Here is a 12,078-nt window from a genome sequence, read left to right on the forward strand (position 1 = left end):
TTCTTGTAAGCAGAATGTGCCTATTCTGCCCACAGCATTGAAAATGTCAAAAAATGAGATTTTTTTCTAAGGCTAACAAGAAACAAACCAAGAAAGCTTTTGGAGCAATTCTGACTCTTATTCTCCTTGCTGGGAGGAAGTAAGAACTCCTATCTCCAAACTTCTGAAGATACATACAGATGTATGTAACTTTAAAGATGACAACATCCCTTGTTTTACAAGTCCAGATTTACTTCCAAGTAGGTTGTCCAAGTAGGTTGTTGCTCCAGCTGAGTCTAACAGTTCTCTTCAGTGACTGTCTCCACATGAAGCTGTTCACAAGTTTGCCATTCACATTTTAGTCAAAGCTTTAAAAATTAAGAGCAACCACTACAAATATGCAAGATCAGTGATAAAAATGACACACTGTACAGCTGAACAATGCATAGCATCTGTGTAACAGCAGCAGAAACTGGTTTATCAGGTTCACCCCAGGCATGTTAAGGATAGATAAACTTTTGAAACAGTATAAAATGTATCGGATTATTGGCTGGTTTTCTCACCAAAAAAAGAGTACCAGGAATAATGGTAGCAAAATAAAAGCTGCAAAATCTAGGGTGTAACTGGTGTGAGGTAGTGAGATCTCAAAGCTAGGTTGTTGGTAGGTGTGAACGCCCTTTTCTGTGAATCACAGAAAAGCCCTGAAAATCTCCCTAGCTGCTGTCAGCCATGAGACCAAGAGGCCAAGGTGTGCCAGAGGACTGGCCTGATCCCAAGCCTGTGCACAAAGGCAGCAGATAAAGCTGCAGACAGACCACAGACAGACAGAGGACTGATTAACTAAAATGTGCGAGGCTCTGTTTTGTCAGTGCTGGCAGCTCTGCCGGCGAGATTGCAGCCACAGAGCTCAGCCACTGTTCACAATCTAGGGAAATGGCATGTTGCTGGAAAGCAACTGCTGAAGGACTAACCCTTCTTGCTGTCTGGCAACTCTGCCTCTCAGGACCTGACCCTGGGGAGCGTCAGGTGAAATAATGATTAAAATAATCCCTGGGGAAGGCTCCCAGTGAGGAAGAGCTGAGCTGCAGTCCTGGGCTGAGTTTGGTCATCCTGAACCCAGGCCAGCACTCCACAAAATGCAGCAAGCACATTCCCACTGGGTGCTACTGGCAAGAAATAGGGCACTGTTTTGAGGTGCGACCATCAGTCACTTGAAGACTTAAGTTGCATGAGTTACTCTAGAAGACCATTGGGGCAGAAAGTATCTTTTTGTTGCACCTTGCATTTCTCTGGGCTGCAAAAAAAGGTGCTGATTTGCAGGGAGGTAGTCTGGGGCTCCTACCAATTTTGTTAACAATTGCCTTGAGCTGAGACTGTGTTGCAGGCAGGCGTGCTGCTCCATAAACAGCACCCACCTACTTCCACAATGGAAAAGTTTTTGCCTTTAAAATCTGCTAGTGTTGAGTTATGGCCAGTCATGCATTGTATTACAAAACTCTCATATTTTTAAAGTACAAATAAATGTGTTAGCATGAGGAGTAAAATGAGAGCATAGAAATGATCTCTTTTAGTGTTAATGGGAAGCCTGTGGCATTTCCCTGCTCTCTTCCAGAACAAGATGCAGCTATACTTATTTCTGCTGTTTCCCTTCAAATTATTGCTCCACAAATACTTATGCCCCTTAAAAATTGAACCAGTTTTTAACATTATTAAAACAAAACAGAGTTCTAGTATCCTGGGGGCTCAGAACATGAACTGTACTAAGGGATCATATGACGCTCAAAAGACTTTTTGGAGACTAAACATCCACCTTTGTTCAGTGGAATTAGAATCACAGAACGGTTTGGGTTGGAAGGGACCTTTGAAGATCACCTAGTCCAACCCTCCTGCCATGGGCAGGGACATCTTCCACTAGATCCTGTTGCTCAAAGCCCCATCCAACCTGACCTTGAACACTTCCAGGGATGGGACACCCACAGCTTTTCTAGGCAACCTGTTCCAGTGTCTCACCACCTTCATCATAAAGAATTTCTTCCTTATGTCCAATCTAAGTCTATTTTCTTTCAGTTTAAAACCATTACCCCTTGTCCTGTCACTACACGCCCTGGTAAAAAGTCTCTCTCCATGTTTCTTATAAGCCCCCTATAAGTACTGAAAGGCTGCAGTAAGGTCTTTTAGAATAATGAATGCTGAGGATCAAACAACAAAAGCAAGTGTGATCTTTCAGTGGGTTTCTCTCTTTGGGCAAGCTTCCAGGACTGTGTGCATGCAGTTAAAATCTGCAAAGGTTCTTAGATGCTGTCTGAAATGAGGAGTCTTTTAGGGAATGGATATTAAAAGGCACCTCCAAAATCCCATTCTTTCTACCCAGGGATGGAAATACTGGGAGGGTTTGGAATGGAGTAGGCTGATTCTGAGACAGGGGGACTGCCTTGCCTCAACAAACTGTTATGTTAGCTTTCTAATTCCTTTATCCCATGGATCTTCTGCAAAGAATCCTGAAGCAAGCCAAAGGTCAGGCTGAATTAAATCAAAATAATTGAAAAGGCAGTAAATGAACCAGGGTTTGACATATTCTGAAACACAATTTGTGACTTGTGCATAGGAATCATCGCATCCTGCTGTGGAGCCGAGATAAAAGTTTATTTTTTCCAAACCCTCTGAAGGACAGAAGGGAATGATTCAATTAAAGCAGGAAAGGAAAAGCAGCAGTCACCAAAAAAAAGAGAGAGAAAAATTCCTGGAAAAAATACGCAATGGGAAAGGATACAGTTTAAAGCCAAAGCAAGGGAAATTGACCTTAACATGTTGTGGCTACTCAGTCAAGTATTTCCTGTTTATTTCTGTTTACTTTGTTTTGCAACATGCTCCAGACCTTCAATATTTTCTAATCTAAATAAAGAGTTATGGTTTGTTTTGTCAAATAACTTCACACACAGCAGATGTTTTTGCAGAAATACATATTCAGAAAATGCTTTTTGTTTCAATAAGGAAAGCATTTTGCAAACTATTACAGAAACAAAACAAAGATATCTTGTTTTTTCAACTCATACAGTTGCACAAAATGACTGCGCTGCTCAGAGATGTTTTTATATTTATTGAATTAAAACATTTTTTTAAAAAGCATTTTAAAATTAAATATTACAGGCTATGAAGATAAAAAAGTCTGTCAGCATCTCTTTCCCACTTGTGTGTTTTAAAGACTAATTTCATGCTGCAGGCTTTCATGCAGCAGTGGCACATGAGGTCTGCCTCTCCTAGCCTGACTGTGTACCTCGTGTCTAGGACGTTAAGATCCTGTTCTGTGCCACTGGGAGGGTAAGAAGGCAAGATTTCCAGATTTCAGTAAGAAAAGCCCAACAACAAATGGCCTAATAAAATAACTATTTTAATACAATGGAATAAAAATAGGAATATAGATAGCGAGTAAATCTTACATCCCTTCAGATCAGACAGACCCTGGATGGATTTTCCCATGGCATGGTGTGAAGATCCTGTCCGTAAAGAGGCTCTGCCTCCCTCCCACGCTGTGGTGCCTTTTACTTTGCATAACAAACAAAACCAGGTATCTTCTCCTGGCAGCCTGGACTATCACCTCTCATAACACCCAGCAGTGCAAAGCACAGGCTGTCATGGGGCACTCCAGCAGGTTCCCTTGCAGCAGCTATTCATGCTAATGTACAAGCTGCGCAAGCCCTGCATATGACACCTGATAGGACAGACGTGGTCTGTTAGTGGTCACTAACTCCTTGAATACAACATCTTCCACAAGGCTCCCAATGCAGATCCCAAAGGCCCTTGCCACTTTGTCAATATTGTCCAAAACCAATGGATGGATTCAAAATGTACTGGGAAACAGGAAAATATAAACACACAACCTAGCAACGTAAACCTCGATTTTCTTAGGGAACTGGGCAAAAGAAATTAAGCATGTTAAAAAATAAAAAGCAAAGTTGGCACTAGCTGAGAAGACAGCAGGGAGAGTGACTTGCACAGAATAACACTGAGCTCCTGTCAAAACTTTATGCCCTGGGTGACATTGTCACCTTTATTTGCCCAGTTACAGATAGGTTACAACCTCAGCCATAACTTTTCGGACAGTAGCTATATTTAAAAATAGCACCATGGCCTTGCATTAAAAACAGTTTTGCTCATAAGCTCAGGAAGCAGTGAAGCCTTGTGACTCATGGCCATCCTGACTTCATTATCTGCCTATTTCTAAACATTAATTAATGGCTGTAATATCAAACTTTGTTTACTCTGCATCCTATTTCAGGGCTTCATCCTGCAGCCCTTTTGTATTGTAATCCTTGTGTTCAATAGGAGTGTTTGCACGATGGAGGATTATTCATGTGAATAAATTATTAACTGGAAAGCATGTGTACAAGTCCCCTACAAGTACGCCACTTGGCTGTCCTCAGCTCAAGAAGTAATTAGTTACTTGCTAAAGGCCTGATCCAGCATCTGTATCCATCAATGAGTAGGTGTTGACTTCAGTATGCTTTAGTTTAGGCTTTAATACTGTGGTCTCTCCTCCTCTGGGACCTGGTAATGACTTCCACATTGAATGCCTCTTTCCTGGAGGACAAGAGTTGGGAATGTCACAGAGACAGTACCCGCAGCTGTCATGGGGAGAAAGGACCCTGTCCTCGTCCCAAGTCACCAAAGCCTACAAGGCCAATGTGAGTGCATGCTCCTAGCGTTTTGCTGAATTGAGGACCTTCATTCCTAGCAATTTTCAGGGGGGTCACACTTATCACCTTGTAGCCCCTGTTTGTTCACACAGGGGTATTGTTTATCCGCAGTCACCCTCCCTCCTTAATCCCTCAAGCAGAGCTGACACTGTATTGGAAAGGGGAAGAACATGGGACACCAAAATATGGAGCCATTTGTCTGCTTTCCCATGTTTTCTGTGGAGGAGTGCTGGAGTGAGTCCTGCAGCCCTCTTCTTCTCCAGGGGAGTCCTGCCACGGGTAAATAACTCACCTGGCAGAAAGCCTGGCCCCATAAAGCATCTTCTGAACATTTTCCCAGGAAGCAATTTAAGGGTTGAAGTCGCAGCCCTTCTGTCAGCAGTTTCAGATAATTAGATCAATACTGCAGAGGACCGGTGTTGCATGCATAATGCCAGGGTAAGGCACAGAAGCTCAGGTGAATGTATTCCTTTGATGCCAGGGTCTGCAAAATGGTTGAACGTCGAGGGTTACAGCACCTTTCCCTCACCGGCTTCAGACAAAGCTTCCTGTGTCAGGCTTGCTTGGCAGGAACCAAGTGTGACCTGCTCCAACAGCAAAATACAAAGCCTTTCGCTGGAGTCCCGCATACCTCGGGGCGCACACACTGGCAGCAAGGCGCACAAACTGGCGGCAAAGCCTTTGGCTCTGTCACCTCCACATCATGCTGCCCATTTCTTTCTCCTCTTCCCTGCAGGGTATCCATTGTGTCTGTACTGTACTACACACCTCACTGGGAGCCAGCCCTACCCAAGAGGAGAGCAGCTTGACCAGGGAAGACATGGAAAGGAAGGGAGACTAAATTAAGGTAATCAGGCTGAAATGTGCAGATTATTTGGCACCTTGGGCTCTCTCCAGTGTTTATACAGGTTAAAGCAGCCTTTCTCCTGAGCAATGGCTGGACACGGTCCTGGGCAAGCAGCTCTAAGTGACCCTGCCTGAGCAGGGGGGTTTGGCCCAGGTGACCCCTAGACTTTCCCACCTCAGCCCCTCTGTGATTCTGTGATCTCAGAGGCAGCTGGTGCAAGTTTCCCTTTGCAGAAGGAAAGTCCCAGCTGGTTCAATAAGTCAGAGAAGTAGTGTTTTTCCCATCTGTGCCCACAATGCCAGCAGAGAATGTGTTTAGGAGGTGAGAACGTGCAGGAGATGTGGAGCAGAGCTCTGCTCTACCAGCTCCCGCCTTTTATGCAGTGACTTGGGGAGGTGGTACTGGTTCTGGGGAGACAGAGAAATTAATTCAGGAGTAATACCTTCTGGCAAAGATAGAGAAATTAATTTCAGAACGTGGCTCAGAGACCACAAGGATGGTCTACATCTGGAAAAGCAGGGAGAGCTAAATGACCATGTCTTTTCCAGGACACAAGAAGGATGCAAGAAATGGCTGGGTCTAAATTTAACACTAGCATAAGCCATGTTATTGATAATTAATTTAGAAAATAGAAACAATACATTCCTTTCTAGATCTTAACTCTATTTTCTGATGTTTGAATGCTTCGTATCTCAAGTGCAAACAGATAAACATGAATTGCTTTATGAACAGTAAAGTAATCGCTTTTACTGCAATTGCCTGTATTCAAAAGCAAGAGGCAGTAATTATCATTGTTTGCATCAACCATTGCCTTGCAACTATTGTGTTAAGAGAACATGTCCTAGGATAATCAGGGTTTTATAACTGTGTTTTTTCCTTCTAAAGTGTCTAATCTTTGTGTCTTCTATTTCATGTGGTGTGACCAAGTCTTGCACAAAGGCAGATAAAATCTCAATGTTAGGAAACAGGTGAAGAGTTTGTGAGAGCTGAGAGTTTGGAATGAGCTATATTTGTCTTTAATCATATTCATATTGCAATGAATAGCCATGGCTTTATTATCTTCCCAGACAAAATGCCACATCATATTTTGCACTTCTGAGTTATCTAACGTAACAACAACAGTATCTTGGATAAGGATAGCAAAGGAAGCATGGGGTATAAAGACTGGATGATAAGGGAAGACCAGAAAGCACAGTTAGAATATTCTTCAAATAGAAGAAGCATTTTTCCTGGACAAGTTAAAAAAAATCGTAAGACCAGTCTCTCAATCCAAAATGCAAGTGCATTTTCTTACTTACTTGTCCAAGTGGTGAACAATGGTGAATTTTGAGTTTATAATGTACAGAGAATTTGGTAAAAATCTCTGGAAAAATAAATCACTTGTCTCAGATTCCATGTTATACTTTTGCTTGATAGACAAAGAAATGCAAATGAAATGCCTGATTCACCAGGGGAATGTGTTCTGTGTTTCATCCAGGAGCAAGATGAGTTCATTTTAAATCCCAGAGCTGCATCACAGCACATATACACAATATCCCTTCAAGGATGAGCAGAAGGGCATATCATGCCACTTCCTCTCCATATTAAACATGCATATTGTTTGCTGTAATGGCACCATAGAGAAGTGTACTTTTATGGACTTTAATAGTAGTTTCACTCTTTTCATTGTATTTTTACACTTTTCATCTCACAGTCAGGCCACTTGCACCCCTTGGATGCCTCTGCTCCTCCAGACCAAGGATGTAAACAAACAAAACAACCTGCTTCTCAAAGAAAAGTACACAAACATTGAAAGGTAAAAGGAAAGCTGACATGGCAACTTAGGAAGCTTTTAGACCCCAGAAAGTTCAGTAAGGCTCATTAGACCTCTCCTAGAAATCTCAGAACCTGAATCCTGCACTTGGGCTCTGTGGCTCCAGCTGTGCTGGGCCAGCACTTGAGAGCGGCATCCTGGCCACTGTGCTCTGTGGGCTTAAGAAAAGCAACCAGCATATGTGTTGTAGCTAGTGATGTCTCCTGCTCATGCTTCCTCCATGTGACAGGTAGACAGATGGGTGTCTCCGCTGTTTTGCAGAGACTTACAGACAGCCTCTCCAAAGACTTACCACTACCTAATGGCCCAGGTGGGTTTAACTTCTAGTACAGAGCACTATTTCACCCCAAGTGGATCTCTGCTCTGCAGCAATGCCACAGATTTTCCTAAGGGACTGCTCTTTTAAAATATGGTTTATAAATACAATCTTCTCTCCGCTTAAGGAGATTGTATTTATACAACCTGTTATAAAAACTGCCAGCAATTTTCTGTAGAGAGGAGGAGGAGGAGGAAGAAGGAAGAAGAATGTTAGCATTAGGACTTCAGTTACCAGTGGGACACGCTTAGCAAGGACAAAAACGTAGGATTTGATTGCAAATTTGTGGTGGTGTAACCAGATGTAACCAAAATGATTAGTTTGTTCTTTGTAACTAAGCAACATAGAGATAGGAGCAGGTTAGACAATGCTTTAATATTGTGTTTGTACACCTATGGCTATGGAGATGCTACTATGCCCAAAGACAATTGGACAAGGAGTAGTACGGACATGCTGCTATGTTCCCAATACAGCCCATCTTGACAACGAGTCAAGGGTGGTTAGAATAATTGGTTTGTGTTAAGGGTGCCAAATCATTGTTAGGGACCATGCACCATGAAGAAGGGAAGCAAGTTACATAAGCAAGGTGGGATTGCGCATGTCCAGAAGAAGGAGTCAACTAAAGGACACACCTGTATGACCACCAAGGACCACCAGAGACCCCCACAGAAGCCCCTTGGAGCTCAAGGACGCATGCGCAATGACCATGCAAATATGATAATTAGTTCCAGGAAATAGCATGAATATGCATGATCATTCCAGGAAATTTGATGCATATGTATGTAACTGGACAATATAAGTTTCGGCTGATGTAACCTGCGGTATGCACGCTAGGTGGAATGATCCCCCGTGCATCCGGTGCCATAATAAAGAATGCCTGCTTCTTAATACTGCATTGGTGTTAAGGAGTTTGATTCCCGATTTCGGTGACAGTGGTCAGTTGCAGAGGGGCTGTGTAAAGGCATATTCCTTTGGATACTGCCAGTAACAGGTACACATGAAGAACTGAGAAAATGGTGCTTGATTCTAGGACTGAAGTGTATTTTCAGCACAAAATGCACACCTTCAAATGCCAGGAGTTTTCTGGTGCAACACAGGCAAGTTCCTTCAGGCTGCAGGGAAACCGTACTGATGGCCAGCTAGGGGAGAACCTCCAATACATCTGTTCTTTTTGAAAGGGTTAAATCCCTGACAATCCCTGACTAAGACATAGACTTGCATTTTTTTTTAGTTTCACTCGCATCCTTGTTCTCTTTTGTTCTCTTCCCCTGCAAAGATAGTTTTGGTTACCTGCTGAGCAGAGTTGATGGTGGGACATTTCCTGTGACTTTTACCTGATAGGACTAAACAGGCTTCCTAATTAAATCACTGATAACACGAACTCAGGACGATTGTGCCAAAGATAAGCACCAAAGAACTAGCTTAAATCGACGCCCTTGTAACATTCCAAGGCCGAAGGACTGATGAGCTAACTCAATGACTATATATGGACAAAGGAAGCCCAAAGTTCAACTAGTGGACAACGTGAGGAAGACTATGGAAGACCACCGGGAGGGTGAAAAGACCCTAACCCTAATTTTACTGCGCATGCTTGGACTATGTAAATGAATTCTGGGAACTCATCATCATAAAACTGCCCTTTTCAGGAAATCTGATGAATATGTATGATTTTTCTGTATATGAACTGATGTGTTGTGCTAACCTGGCAGAGCACTTGTGGCAGAGCGATCCCCAGTGCTGCCCAGTGCTGCAATAAAGAATACCTGCTTAATAGTCATCCCGACTATTGAGTCCCAATTTTGGCTTTTCACGGCAACATTTTAATCCCCAGTTCAGCCTATCTGCTTGCCATGGTATTTCTAAGTTTACTACCTCGGCAGTTATCTTGTTTGATATCTTCAATTCTTCCTCATACATCCAAAGCATGAAATAGCTTTTTCACCTTTTAAATTCACCAGTCAGGAAATGTGACATTTTATTGGCACATTTTTAATGAACTAGTCAGCATAAGCACTTTTTTGCCAGTTGTGTGGCACAGACCTATCCCAAAACAGGAAGCAGATTCTTGCCTAAGTATTGCTGCATAGAAGTTGCTAAGTCAACACTGGCAAGGTTGTTGAACTGGAGTGCTGGTGAAAGACTGCAAACTTGGGAAAGACCACTTTGAGGAATGCTCAGTCTCATGGTGAATTCAACAATTCTGCTTGTTTTTCATCAAAACCTCAGTCCTGTTCCCGTTGAGCTCACTGGCAAAATTCCCTTTGCTTCCCTTTGCTTCATGGACCGGAACCAGCATCAAAAATTTGTGCTGCTTTATACAAGCCTTGCCACGGGGCTGTGTTGCTGGAAGTGACTGCTTTCTGATACAGTTCCCAGAGTGGCCTGCACAATTCCCAAAGTGAAAGACACTGCAGCTACAGCAGAGGTCTTGTTCCTGCAAACCATTCAGCTCATTTGGTTATCTGCATAGGTAGTTAGCTGGGCTTGCAGCAAGATATACACGAGGAAGGAAACAGATGAAGACAGAGGCTGAACAGACTAAAGTTTACACAAGGGGGAAAAAACCACCAAACAAACCCCAAACCCTTTGTTTGCTTTTGTTGTCTGTTTACACATCTTTGGAGTTCAACTGCAGGCAGTTAAGATCTAAAATTGTGATAAGATCTTTTATTTTCTTAGATTTTTTCAAAGCTGTGGAAAGGGTTCAGATGCCAAATTTAAGCCCACAGACATAATCTCAGCAACATTTTTTTTTTGTGTTCCCACCATAGAAAACAAAGGCAGGTATATTTATAAATAGATTTTCTTGTCATGATGGGTGACTTTGAAAAGCATGGTCTCTCTGTCCCTGGGAAACAGCTGCCAGCTGATTTTCTTCTCAACCTTGCAGAGCAAGGGAGGAGCGGCAGCCTGGCTAGCCAACTTTAGGAGAAGAATTGGAGCTGCCAAACGCAGGTCAGTGCAGTTCAAGCCACTAATTATAAATATTGTCTTTCTGTGTATTTAGGGGAGCCATGGCTGTTTCCTTGACCCAGAATATCAGCTACAGTTTCCTGAAGCCACATAGATATTTTACACCTCACAGGCAAAAAGACCCTCAGGCAGGCAATGATCTTGCCATGCTTCTCCCACGGACAGCACAGGTCACAAACATAATTTTACCCAGGAAGAAAGGGATGCTGTTAAGGGTAAGATCTGTTCCACTGCACATAATATCCATCTACAGCCAAGCATCTCCTTTACCCTCCCCTCCTCATCAAGGGAGGAGAAAGCATTTCTAGAACAGGGTTATTCTGAACTGTTTAGGTGTTTCCCTTAGGATGTAATAAGCAGCAAGTCAGGTGTGCTTGTTGATTCCACCAATTGAAAATCTGCTCAGCTTACTTAGACCCAGGAGCCTACACTGTTGGCATTTCAAGTAAAGATAGATGAATGTCTCCTACTACTCCATGAACCCAAAGCCAAGCTCATCACAAGCCTGAACTCAAACTTTTCCAAGGTCAGCTATGTCCTTGCAAGGTGCTCAGGGAGCCAGTTTCCAACAAGAAAGCTGGAAGAAGCTAGCCTCTGTTTTAAGGAGATTGTCTTCAACAAAGATTTGTTAAGCTGAAGTACAGCAAAGGGTGAAGCCAAGGCACGTGTTCCTGTGTCCCAGTTACCTTCAGGAAACCCAAGCAGGACAGAGAGGATTCTGGCTTCCAGCTACAGGAGAGCAGCTGAGCATTTAAGACATAATAATCCATAATTAATTTATTGCCCCAAAGGATAATCACTAGCAATTTTTTTGCTGCAAAGTAACAGCCTAATATTGGTGCTGATTTTAATTAACTAGCCAACGGGAGGCAGGATGGGCTGAGGAGAGATTTCATACAAAAGCTAATTAATGCTCTGACCTAGTTTAAAGTGTTGCTTAAGTGGAAATTGGGGGGAAGTTGACATCAACCAGTTATGGATCTTTTAGCATCCATATTACCAGTCATATAATGAGTCCTCCCATGTGATCCACAGCACTTAAATTAGCAACCTAGAAGAAATTAGTGAATACACAAGAAATAAGGAAGTAATTTCCAAGGCAAACATAATTCCTTCTTCATGAACACACTTGACTTAGAAGAGGAAAAAGCCCTTCTTGCTCAAACCAAGCACCTGGTTTATTGCTGGGCTCAGCTCAGGGCATGTGATGGATGATATGGGCTCTGCTGCTTAGCCAGGAGGCAGATCTGAGTAGCACCAGTCCAGCTGAACTGTGTAGTGGGACCAAGCCAGTGCCCAGCACGTGGGAGCAGAGCTCAATACCTTTGCTCAGTGTTACTTGCAAGAGCTGTACTCCTGGGGGACATCATTTTGCACCTCATGGAAAATGTGCTGGGTTTACAGAAGCATCCTGATGATAACTCATTATCTTTTTAATGAAACTATAACTATCTCT

The 12,078-nt window shown here is 42.9% G+C and overlaps 1 long non-coding RNA gene across 1 annotated transcript; it reads left to right on the top strand.

The window, feature by feature from the left end:
* Nucleotides 1-7,094: 7,094 nt before the first annotated feature.
* LOC142407831 (uncharacterized) lies at nt 7,095-8,605 on the top strand. Its single transcript, XR_012775067.1, has 3 exons — nt 7,095-7,315; nt 7,595-7,643; nt 8,193-8,605. It is a non-coding gene; the product is annotated as an uncharacterized LOC142407831 (long non-coding RNA).
* Nucleotides 8,606-12,078: the final 3,473 nt, after the last annotated feature.

This window comes from Mycteria americana, chromosome 3 (assembly GCF_035582795.1).
Source record: "Mycteria americana isolate JAX WOST 10 ecotype Jacksonville Zoo and Gardens chromosome 3, USCA_MyAme_1.0, whole genome shotgun sequence".
Taxonomy (NCBI): domain Eukaryota; kingdom Metazoa; phylum Chordata; class Aves; order Ciconiiformes; family Ciconiidae; genus Mycteria; species Mycteria americana.